The 5,203-nt window shown below is 38.7% G+C and overlaps 1 long non-coding RNA gene across 1 annotated transcript in view; it reads left to right on the top strand.

Annotated features, from left to right (window-relative positions):
- The window catches only part of LOC121031256 (uncharacterized), a 13,865-nt gene extending 8,984 nt beyond the window's left edge, over nt 1-4,881 (top strand). The window contains exon 2 of the long non-coding RNA XR_005790757.1: nt 4,431-4,881. This is a non-coding gene — a long non-coding RNA (uncharacterized LOC121031256). The remainder of the gene's footprint in view (nt 1-4,430) is intronic.
- Nucleotides 4,882-5,203: the final 322 nt, after the last annotated feature.

The raw sequence follows: 5,203 nt of genomic DNA, 5'->3' as shown, positions 1-5,203 counted from the left end.
TTTCTTTCTTTCTTTCTTTCTTTCTTTCTTTCTTTCTTTCTTTCTTTCTTTCTTTCTCTTTTTCTTTCTTTTTGCCTAATTGCTCCGGCTAGGACTCCCAATACTATATTGAATAAAAGTGACTAGTGGACATTCTTGTCTTATTCTTGATTCTATACAAAAGATTTTAGCCTTTCACTGTTGAGTATGATGTTAACTGAACTCTTCCCATATATGGCCTTTATTACGTTGAGGTATATTCTGTCCACACTCACTTTGTTGAGAGTTGTTATAAGTATATGTTGAATTTTGTCAAATGCTATTTCTGCATTTATTGAGATGATTATATGATTTTTAATCTTCATTTCATGAATGTGGTATATCATGTTGATTGATATATAATGGTCTATTTTAAGTTGATAGCAAGTTAAACCTGAACACATTCTAAAGCTCTGCTTTCCACCCCCCTCCACCCCGCCCCCAACGGGTGTTATCTTGTTCTTTCATTTGGAACATAGTCCTCTGTCTCCTCATTTTGCTGATTCTCTGAGTTTGTTTCTATGTATTAAGTGAAACAGCTAAATCTTTCAGTTTTGAAGGAGTAGCTCTATGTAGGAGATGAACCTTATCTTTAACCTTGCCTTAGGTCTTGATTGTCTCTCAAACTGTCTCTCTGATTGTTTCAGATCTGCTGAGTCTGGCAGCAGCCACAGGAGCATCAGGGAGTAGCAGGGCACCAACCCACGGAGGGGCAAGACACTTGCCCACCAGGTCACACAGGGGGTTGGTGTCAGCAAGATAGAGGGAAAGTGTAAAGATGCTGTCTGCCTTTGTTGGCATTAGAAGGTAGAAGAAGAGTGCCCCAAATAACATCTGCTACTGCCTTTGTCCCCAGAGACAGTCCCAACAGCTTTTGGCCCTTTAGCAGATGTCTTAATGTTAGCAAATGAATCTCCATCACATATGATCTAGGTGTTTTTCAATCTGCTACTTTTGTGCTGGGTCCTGGATCAAAGGAGGCTGTGCATGAGCCCTCTAAGAGCAGAATCTCCATTCCTTATAGCCCTATGTTTTCCTTGGATGTAAGATTTTTTGGGTTTCGAAGCCAGATGATTTGGGAGTTTATCTCTCAGATTAGGTCCCAAGGGTTGGGGTGATGTATATGAGGCACACAACTTTTGCTTTTCAGAGAGAAGCTCTGTGGGTGGGATATCCCTCTCAACTCTTTCTGTTGTTGGTCATGTGTGAGGAGTGAGGTTTTTAGAAAGACTGTGTCTCTACTTTTCTTACCTATCTGGGTATGGCCTTTTAATCCTTGATTGTGGAAGATCTGTTCAGCTAGTTTTCAGGGTTTTTAAAGAGGGAATTGTTGTAAGTGTAGCTACATATTTGTTTTATCTTTGGAAGGAGGTAAGTTTAGGGTTTTCCCAAGCTGCCATCTTGAACTGCCTTTTCTGAAAGCAGAAGTGTTATTGCTAGTTTTGCTACATGGTGAGGAGCCCTCCTAAATTGGTTGAATAAAAAGTCTAGTTAAACGCCCAGGAAAAAAGACTCCAATCATCTGTTTTTTTTAAAACAATATTTCCTAGTTAGACTACAAGGAAGTAACATATGCAACTAGACAGATGACACTTAACAGTTAGAAATGGTAATTTAGTCTTCTGTGTGATAATGGCACCATAACTTTGTACAGATTAATACGTCAGAGCACTTTCAAATTATTATTTCATTCAGTTCTTACAACATGTTTGGTGAGATAGACCTTTGGTCTTAATTGAAAAATGAAGACACTTAGTTACAGTCCATTTCAAGGATTTTCCTAATTTACACAGTAAGTACAGTAAGCTGTATTGCTACCTGGTAAACTGGTAGTGGAGGGAGCAGAGCTGAGATTCAGAACCTTTAACATCCAGTCTAAGGCTCTTTCCCCTATGCCCTACTGTCTCTGGCACTCTGTCATTTCCCCTGCATGTGTAGTAAAAGCTGGAACTTGGTCTTCTTATTTTTGTATCCCTGGAGCCTAGCCCAGTGCATGATATAGAGTAGGTACTTAATAACATTTTTGTTGAATAAATGAATGAATCTAAATTTGGGCTTGCCCAGAAAGAATCAGTACCTCTCTGAATAGTCTTGGTAAGCTTATTTTAGCCTTGTAGCCTAAGAAATTATCAACATGTTTTATGGAATTTTCTTATTCCCTCGAACAGCTCCTGTAACTTGAATGTTCTGAGATGAGATACTATTCTATATGAAAGGAAGGGATACTCTTAGGGGGATTATATTGTTATCCTGCAACAGATTCATATACCTCTATGTTTATTTTCAAAATAAATACCTATGCTCATTTTCAAATATATACCTCTTTATATTTTTCAAATTATCATTCATTGCGTGCAATGATACACATCTTTTATCCCTAGGATGTGAATGACACACATATAAGTAACTATTGTTTTTAAATACATGAACTCTGACCCAGAAGGATTATTATTATGATTGGTCTTGCAATTTTAGTAATGTACCATCTCAAATTGTTATTCCATAGTTTTATTGTCCTTGGTTGTCCAACTAGATTATAAATTCCTTTGGATCGACCATATGCATTTTGTTCATTTTACATCTCCCTCATGCCTAATAAAGAACCAAATACACAAAGATGGATTTCTGAGTACACAAATCAAGGCAAAGAATGTAGTATGCCCTTGAGAGAGCTGTTGTGAGTTTGAAAATGCTTATGAGAAAATATTTGTTTTTTTAATTTTCATCTTGATCCAACTTAACAGATATTGTAGTTAGAATGGAATTCTGTTTTATTAAACTCACAATATTTCCTAAGAGTGTATATTTTTTGTAATGAAACTTTATGTTAGTAGGAAAATATAGACAGAATTGAGAAAGCTAATTCTAGGATATTTTAGTTAAGAAAAGAAGCCATATATGGCTCTCCTTCTCTTCCTTCTCTTCCTGCTTTTCCTTCCTTTCCTCCTCACCTAACATGTTTAAAATATCCAGGTGTATACTTTCCATTGCTAAAGCGAGAGGGAAATGAATGATTGTTTTTTCTTGTTTGTCAAACATGTAGCAAATGCCCATTTTTGCTGGGGAGGCAGCTAACAAAAAGAAACAGTCCCTGATGGCAATAAGCATAATATCTAAAAAGGAGAAATGCTATGAATAAAAACTATCGTAATATTTTTATTTATTTTTAAATATTTATTTATTTTGAGAGAGAGACAGAATGCAGGGGAGGGGCAGAGAGAGAGAGAAGAGACACATAATCTGAAACAGTCTCCAGGCTCTGAGCTGTCAGCATAGAGCCCGACATAAGGCTTGAATCCACGGACCATGAGATCATGACCTGAGCCCAAGTCGGATGCTTAACTGACTGAGCCACCCAGGTGCTCTCTTAGCAATTTTAACAAAGGGGTAGAAAGTATAAATACCACAAAGGCCACAGAGACAAAGCTGTGAGTGCTCAGGAGAAGACAGAGTATATCAATCTGGTAGGATCCACATCTTGTGTATGGCAAAATCTGATGCTCGCTGATGGGTCAGGCTGCCTCCAAATGTACCACTTTGGCATACTGATTTTTTAAAAAATTTTTTAAATGTTTATTTACTTGGGGGGGAGGGGCAGTGAGAGGGAGACGCAGATCTGAAGCAGGGTCCAGGGTCTGATCTATCAGCGAAGAGCCCAACGTGGGGCTGGAACTCACGAACCTCGAGATCATAACCTGAGCCAGAGTCGGAGGCTTAACCCACTGAGCCACCCAGGTGCCTCTGGCATATTGATTTTTTTAAATTAAAGTTACTTAAGCAACAGCCACTGAAAAAAGGGCACTTACCCTCCTTTGTACTCCTGAAAGCAGAAAATAAATGTCCCATGTGAAAGGTACTCTTCCTGTACCAGGAGGTAAAGAGAGAATTGAGGGTTGAGAAGGCTGTATGAATAAACCCTGTTACTTCGCTAATTTACTACCCCAAGCTCAAACTTCTTGGTCTTGTCACTTCTTTACAAATTTATTGTTTCTGAAAGATATAAAAGCTCCCTGCTCTGGTCACTTCTTTGAATATTATATTTTTATGAGCATATGAAATTAAATCTGCTTTTCTCCTGTTAATCTATCTTATGTCAGCTTAATTATTAGGCCATCCAAGAAACCTAGAAGTGAAGCAACATTTTCCTCCTTTACATTATCATAAAATTTATCTTACATTCCCTCCTTTTTTTTTTTTTATAGTTTGTTGGTAAGGAAATGGTAAGAATTTGTGGGGCAGTTGGGGTTCTTAGTGAGGCTGAACACATTGTAGGATTTTAGGAACATTTTTTTAATTAGAAATGTTTAGTTCTCTGGTTTGATCTTTCCAGCTCATATGAGTTTTCTTTTACTGTATAACAAATGCCACAAAACTGAGTGCCTTTAAACAATAACACTTTAATATTTCTTAAGGGTCTTTGAGTGGCTGGATGGTTATTCTGCTGGTCTTGCCTGGGCTCACTCATGTGGGTCAGCGGAAACCTGGGACAGGATGGAACAGCTGGACATCTCCCTGTACGTGGCCTTTCACTCTCAAGGAGTCTTCACATGGCAGCAGCAACATTCCAAGAAGACAAGTCCCAGCATATTGTAGTACATGTGCTGATGTCCTATTGGCTGAGGAAAGCCACAGGGCCAAGTCCAATTAAAATAGGAGGAGCTACACAGTGGCATGGATACTGGGAACTATTAGTGTAACAATCTACCACACAGTCCAATATACAGAACTCTCTAGAATATGAGCAGCATGCTCAAGGAAGCTCACAGTTGTATAGGAATGTATTCTCCTGTGTCCAGGGATGGTTTATTTCTGCAGCTGTCTGATGTGGAGTGACTGGACAACTAATAAATTATAATAAACCACTGTGGTACTTCCTATAAGGACTCTTTTTCCTTCCTCCTTCCCTTCCTTCCCTTCCTTCCCTTCCTTCTCTTCCTTCCTTCCTTCCTTCCTTCCCTCCTCCCTTCTTCTCTTTCTTCTTCTTCTTCTTCTTCTTCTTCTTCTTCTCCTTCTCCTCTCTCTTTCTCTGTCTCCCTCCTCTTCCTTTTTTCCTTCCTTCTAAGAAGGCAATTCTTGCTCATGCTAAATTAGGGAGCCTTAAAGACTAGCTCTCAATCTAATGATCTTTGCACAAACAACCTTCCTCCTCATCTGTCTACTGTGGATATGTGGTCTCCAATTTCAT

The sequence above is a fragment of the Herpailurus yagouaroundi genome, unplaced genomic scaffold (genome assembly GCF_014898765.1).
Source record: "Herpailurus yagouaroundi ecotype Mexico unplaced genomic scaffold, PumYag 28, whole genome shotgun sequence".
NCBI lineage: Eukaryota > Metazoa > Chordata > Mammalia > Carnivora > Felidae > Herpailurus > Herpailurus yagouaroundi.
Note: the sequence above shows the minus strand (reverse complement) of the source record. Positions and strands in the feature narration are given on the sequence as shown.